Here is a 7,587-nt window from a genome sequence, read left to right as displayed (position 1 = left end):
GGAAATATTTGATGAACAGCAATAATTACTACATTCTACCCTTTGACCATGGAAAGTTTGGCTCCCAGTTGTGGTAGCTAACCCTAAAAGTCTACCCAGTCTTGGTGGTATCACAATGAAGTTGTAGGATCTCCATGGTAGTAAGTAAGTAAGTAAGCTGTACCTTAGGAAGTTGTATTTCTAGTCTCCACATTAGTTATGGGTGTAGATTTTTCTAATTCAGAGATTTATGAATGGAAAGGACAGTGATCCGCCCCTGTCCCACAACACACTATGCAGTGGTTCACTTGGAATAGGGAAACTGCATTAGACATTCAGAAGTGGGGAAAATGGAGGAAACAGAGCAATCTCTGGTCCATCACAGGTCTAAAGTCCTGCTAAGCAGAGTTCAGTGTCATTCAGCTGCCCAGGAGGGGCTCCCAGTCCACTGTATTCTGCACCTTGGCTTCTCCCTCCAAGGTCCTTCTTTCTGTTATCCTCCTGGATTACAGCTGAGATGGGCAATGAGATGACATCTTCCCTGGGACCTGAGCAGCTTCCTCTTTCTTCCTGTCCATAAAAATTTAGGGGCCTAAAGGTTCCGAACAGTGATGGATGGCTACAGGTCATGGTTCCTTTGATGGTGTAACTGTGTTATAGTTCAGATCTTGAATGTCCCCCAAAGGCCCATGTATTGAAGGTCTGGTAGCCTTGTGTCACTATTGGGAGGTGGTGAAACCTTTAGGAGTGAGGCCTAGTGGAAGGAAGTTAGGTCATTGGGATGTCCAGATGTCCACTGAAAGGGGATATTAGGATCCTGGACTCTTCCCCTCTCTCTTCTCTCTCTCTCTCTCTCTTTGCTTTTCTGGTGCCATGAGGTGAGCAGCCTTCTCCATCATGGGCTCTCAGTATGATGGATTGTGCTGACATAGGCCCAAAATGATAGGGCTAAGTGATCATGGTCTGAAAATTCTGTAGCTCTGAGTAAAAATAGCTTTTCTTTTTTTTTTTTAAGTTGATTTCTCAGGTATTTTATTACAGTAATAGAAAGCTGACTAGCACAGCTTTTCCTTCTCTGTTCCAGTCAACTTGTGCCAATAGCCAATAATCACACTTACATTTTTCTCAATGAACTTAACAGTGGGTAATACAAGTCTTATCTGTTTTCTGTGAGAAGTTACAACTTTGTCTCAATCTTTATCTGTTTCCTAATTCACTTTGTACAATTCAAAGTACTTTTCTGGAATCCACAGCTTCAAAGTTTTGCTCTAATCTATCTTAATCCATTCAGAAGATTTGTTCTATGAAGCAAGCCTGGGTCCTAGTCAACCTATATTACACAAAGATATTTTAAATCTTATTTACTTATTTTGGGTGATGAGAAGCAGTTACCTTTGTCAACCCTGAAAATGCCCTACCATTTTGGACCCTCCTGTCCTCTTCATCTCTTCTTGTTCACTGGCCAACTCTATTCTGAGCGCATTGTCTTTTTACCCACACCCAAGAGTAGCCACTGTATGATAGTAACAATCTGTTTTTGAACCTAGATATGCAAGTTTTAATCGGCCTTCTAAATGATTATAGGCAACAGTTTTTTAAATATTTTGCTACTTTTGACAGGGATTGCATGCAATGGTCTTTAATAAATTTCCTTCACTGTCCATCATCTGGCCCCTGAGCCAACATCACAAATTTTAGGTATGGTTACTGCAACTTCTCACTTCTGGGCACCAATATCTGAGTCAATTTGTACAGACACAATTACACAATGGTAGTAAATCAATCCTTGACTGCCAGAGGCTTAGAACTACAAAGGGTTCCTTCCTAGTCATGCTACTGTTGCTTTGGCTGGGGGTCTCGCTTCATGTCACCTCACCCTAGAACACTCTTCTGATGGATCAGCCGTCATCTCGAGTGATGCTGGTTAAGAAAACTTTGGGGCCCTTCCCAAAAGTCAAATTACAAACAGTCCTTCTGTTTGTAATTCACTGGCTGGACCTACTTGTCTGGTACCGTCCAGGCATATGTGAGCTAAAGAGCCCTGAGAGCAGCTGGAGCTGGAGAGATTTGGAAAACAGCACTCATGACTATAGCAATAAAGGGATGGCAGGAGGAAGCAGACTGCATACTTGTCATGCTAGCAAGCTCTCTTGGAATCCTCCTGAAAGATAAGGGTTTTCTTATAGATGTATTTCTTGGCACACAGAATCCTTTCCTAAGGCTGTCAATTCTCATGGCATGGACGTCTAATGCATTCCTTCCTCAATATACACTTCACTTAGGTGAAAGCTGTTAGATTTTTCTCTAGTGACTTCTGGAGCCTCATTATCACTATTTTTGTGATTGACATTCTCATCATCACTGTTAAAAACTCTGATTAAGCAGTTAATTATAAATAGTGCTTATCTATAGAACAGATCTTTGCAATTATCCTTCCCCCTGTCCACTAGGTCATGGAGAAAGGAAATGATCACACTGCTTCCAAGCACTAAATGGAAGGGGACATTAGGTCTAAGAATGATGCTACTAAATATGTGCAGGGGACTTTAGTTTGTGGAAACAATGGGTGCCATCAACAGGAAATTAGCCCTCCAAGTAGAGGATATCTGATTTGTTTTTAATGGAATTCTTAGATAACCAAAATTTGGGATGTTGTGTGTGTGTGTGTGTGTGTGTGTGTGTGTGTGTGTGTATGTGTAGGGAGGAAAACAAAAGGCAAATAGCAAAAGTTGTCTGCAAAGTATAGAACCATCCAATCACCAGGTATTGTTCCCCAGGATTCCCAGGGTTTAAAACTTTCTTCTCTCATTGCCCCAGTTGAGAAAGTAAGAGAAGATTAGGAGAAGGAGTGAAAATGGCCCAGTTCTCCTTGGGTAAAGGGGTGAATGAGGAACAAGAAAGAGAGGCTGGGTCTTGTGGATCATGATTGTCTTTCGTCAGAGGAACTTCCACATAATACATCCTGAAGAACTGAAGCATAGGACATGAGCCCTACCCAGAGATGAGACAGTGAGATGAGGAACACATGTCTGCATCCAATTGGCTTTGAGTAGTTTTCATAACACAGTGAAATGCTTAGGACCAGGTGATTTCTTAGGGGGCGTGTCCTCATGCACAGGTGATCACTCAGCAAGTGGCCAGGGATCCGACCATGTGCTACCCATCCTTACTGCAGGGGCCTGTGGGTAGGAGGCAGAGAGAAGAAACATTCCCACAGAGCCCTTGAAATAATGAAGCTGAGACTATAACCACTGTCTTCCTCTCCCAGAACACAACTTTAGGGGTTTGACTGCCAGGATAATGAGCAGCGCGCACGCGCACACACACACACATTCATGTGCACACAGCAAAGTACTAAAGGTAACAAAAAGAAGCCTGAAAAATAGGGTAGACTAATCATTTATACACCTGGGATAAGGACATTCTAGGGCCTGGGGCTGAGTTAAGAATATCAATGGTCATCAAATTATGTACCATGCTGTGCACTTATCTCAATTGGTACACACATCCAGGTGTCTATTGTCTTTCTTGAAGGCTTTAGTGTCATGGATTTAAGTATTTCTTGATTTTTAAATTCATAATTATAGATTTCTTGTCCCCATTCCAGACTTGAATAAACAATTGCCTCATTGATGTCTTCATTTGCATGTCTAGTTCTTCTCTCCATTTTAACGTGTAAAAATGAGGTCTTCATAGATCCCATTGTTTAACCCTTCATGTTACCTTTCTCAATCAATAGCACCACTAGTTGCTCAAACCCCAAACCTGGCATTGCTTATTTCTCATGCCTATGGATTATCAATTACTGCTGCTTCCATCTCCTAAAGTCAGGTGACCAGGTGATTTCTTAGGGAGCGTGTCCTCCTTGACCTCCCCACTCTGTCTTTACTCTCTTTTCTTTACCCTAGTTCAACTCACCACCACCCCTTCCCCAGACAACTGAGATTTCCTGGTCTTTGACCTCATGCCATTTATCCTCATTTCACTCTCTATGTGAATCACATCATCTCTCTCCTCTGTTTAAGAACCGTCACTGACTTCACATAGCCCTTAAGACAAAATCTAAACAGCTCACCCCCTAAGACCTTATCTCTTGCTTCTTCTCCAACATCACCTTGTACTTCTCTCATACGTGGTCTTATTTGTGATCCTTCGACACCCATGACCTGTATAGCTCAGGGCTTTGATACTTACCTGCTCAGAATGCTCTCCCCTTGCTTGTTAGCATGGCTGCTGCATTCCCATCTTTGAAATCTCCGTTGAAACTACTTCTTCAGAGGGAACTTCCCTCACCAACCTACCCTCTTCAAAGCTAAATCCCAGGTTCATTTCTGACACAGCCTCCCTTTCTCTAAAACATTTATACAATATGTAAATATCTTATTTATTGTTTTTCATGAAAATTTTCTGTCTAGAAAGTAATGTATATATTGCATTAAAATATAAACTTACAAGAGTAGATATTTTGTCTAGATCACTGTTAAATTCTCAGTACCCGACACCATGTAGAGCACCCAGTAGTTGTTCCAATACAAGTTAAGTAAATGAACAGCCCCATATGAGCATTGCAGACATCTGAATCTAGATACAACAACACAAGAAAACAATCTGTGCCGGCCTGAAATTGTGCTGGGTGTGTGTTGGGAAATGATCACCTGTCACTAGAAGCAGCATTGCAGTGTCTAAGAAAGGAGCTGAGTCTCCTGTCTTCCTTCACCTGGGAACTGGCACTTCTGAAGGTGTGATTTGATTCATCCTTAATATATACTTAGGAAGAATGATCTAGGCATAGGGATTTTCTTGAGCTAAGAAATGAGTCTATTTCACAAAAGAACTAAAAACAGAACTCTGATTCATGAACTTGCTAATGGCTTTTCCCTCTCAGGGGATCCTCCCCGTGCACAATGAAACCTTTCTTGGGGCGCAGCCTTATGCCTGATGTGAAGGTTGACCACAGAACATCAGCTTTGCCTGTAGGGTGGCAGACAGCACTTGTCAGGCTTAACTGGCTGTGTACCCTTCTGGCAGAATTCAGGGTTCTTCCCATTCTTCTTTGTTTCGAAGTTACTGACCTAGTTGACAATCTCCTGAATAAAAGCGGCAATGATTTAAATGAATATGCCAGTGAATAATTGACTATAAAATTTGAAAACAAAACCAAAAAGAATCAAGGGCCAGCCAGTTTATAAACCAGAGAATATTATAGAAAATTGGACAAAGATAAAAAAGTATCTCCTATGTTGTGTTTATTGCTGCTTCCCTTTATTTATTTTTTTTGAATGGAACAATTTTTGCATGAAGACCGAATTGCTTAATTACAAAGGCTGTGAATGGGAAAACTGGGTAAACCAGTATACTAGCTTTCTCACCTTTCAATGAAACATGCAAGAGAGAGGAGGGGGAAACGGATACTAACAGTGTAGAAAAGAAGCAGAAGCTGTAGCATGGAAGACCTGGTGAGGAACAAAGTAGAGAATGCAGTGAGTTCTAAAGCTAGCATCTCCCTTACCCGCTCGCCACCTGACCTCTTCCCTAGAGGTCCAGAAGCCTTAGTTCCCTCCTCCCCTTCATCCCCTCTGGGAGCAAATGCTGCTGAGAACAACTGCAGTTTTAAAACACTTTGTGCAATACAAAGAACTCTTCCATGCATCCTGTGGTTTGAGAGTACATTTATGTATCGTTCTCATTGCTATCTCCAATGAACTCTTACTAATGCAGAAGCAGCCACACAAAGACACCTTGCAGTTGTTAGCTAATTTTGGCCACAGCCAGGCAGAAAGGAGAAAACTGAGGCATAGAGAAGCAAGTGTCAATCTACCTGGAAGTAGCAGTTTGCAAAGATGAGCCCTACCCCTATAGACCCTCAATCAGCTGGTGTAGTGAAGAAAGACTATTTGGTGAAAGGCAGAAATGGATAGAAAGCCACTCTTACTTGTATGCTCTTAGAGAGTCAGGGAAAGAGTTAAGTGGTCCCTAATAACAAACTTTGTCCTATCCAAATATTGGTCAATGGATCTTCATTGTAGCCTGGTCTAGGAGCAGAGGCCATCTTTCTGGTAAAGCACTTAGAATGTGGCTGGTACACATTAGATGCTTAATAAATGCAGTTTTTTTTAAAATTGAGCCTCTGACATACTTTTTCTTCCACCCTTTCCTCCCTTTTCTTGGCTGTGCAATAAGCAGAAATTCCAGATGCATTCCAGGGAGGCTGCAAGCAAAGGCTTCCCCCAGGTGTATTTTCCTGGCTGTGATGTCTTTGATGCCACCATCTTCTGGTTCTTTCTTCACTGGGACTGCTACCTAACGTTCCCAGGACTCCCTGGGAGAAGGAAGACTTGTGATGAGAAAGGCATTGGCAGGCTTCCCAACCCTTTCCTACTATCACTTTGCCATCCTGGGAGAGTTGCAGCCTCGCCTTCCCAGGTTTTCAAAGAGATATTCCCTGGGGGAATTGCATTGGAATACAATCTAATTTGGAAGCTTTCAAGACATTTCAAAAATACTTCCTTTTTCTTTTTCTCTCCCCCCCCCCTTTCTTTTTCTTCTTCTTTACAGTAGGATATTGGAGAAACCAGCATATGGGTCTTTGTAAATACAGAGAGACGACATAGGATTTAATTTTTTAAATTAGATGTCTGGATGACTGGAGGCACACTGCTCTGTATCAAGTCGTGGGAGGGGTGTGTTGAGGTGGGGGTGAGGTGCGATTTCTCAGTGATCGAACACTGCGCAGGTCAACTCGGTAAACCCATATGAGAAAAGCTGATTGCGGCAATTGAGGGGGTGTGGTACTAGGGTACTGGCTCCTGTTTAGGGGGACCATGAATGGTGATTGTGTGAAAGCGAGAGGCGTGCCAACAGAGCGCGGGGAAGATTACTGGGGAGGCAAGTGTGTGTCTATTTCCACAGCGCCCTGGCTCCCTGCAGCCCCTGGCTGGGTGAGGGGTGTGATGTGGGAGTGGGGTGGGAGGGGGCAGCAGGCGGGGCCTGCCACGTCACTTGGAGAGTGTGTTGGGAAGGAAGGGCAGAGCGGAGAGCCGAGCCGCTGCTGCTGCGGCGGCGGCAGCGAAGGCTAGAGTCGTGGGGAGGTGGGTCCCCGCGCTCCGGCGCGCCGGGGCAGCCTCAGGGCCCTCTCCGAAGCTTGCGGAGCAGCTCCTGGGGAGGAGGTGGTGTCTGTGGCGGCTTTAACCACGACCTTGGCCAAACCAAACCCCGCGGTGGACCTAGGGCGGAGGCCGAGTCCGGGCAGGAGTCTGCCGAGCCGGAGGGAGGCGCATCTGGCGCTTCGGTACCAGCGGCCGCCGGGGGCTTGAGCTGTTGGAGAAGCGCAGTGGGAGCTGGGAAGAGCCAGCTCGTCTGGAGGGCGGACCCCAGCGTCCAGGAGCCCAGCCTCAGGCACAGCAAGGGGCGAAGCCACGCGTCTTTTCGGACGGCCAATTTCACGCGCCAGTTTGAGATTCCAGGCATCTCAGTAAGCACCAGCACCGAGGCGCGGGTATCAGAAGCACGGAGCCAAATCCTCTGCGCCCAGGTCACCTCCCAGACCTATCCTTGCAGGGATCAGGGCTTCAGGGCTCACCAACCCAAACGCCAGGTCAGACCGCTAGC

The sequence above is a fragment of the Marmota marmota genome, unplaced genomic scaffold (assembly GCF_001458135.2).
Source record: "Marmota marmota marmota unplaced genomic scaffold, marMar, whole genome shotgun sequence".
Classification (NCBI taxonomy): domain Eukaryota; kingdom Metazoa; phylum Chordata; class Mammalia; order Rodentia; family Sciuridae; genus Marmota; species Marmota marmota.
Note: the sequence above shows the minus strand (reverse complement) of the source record.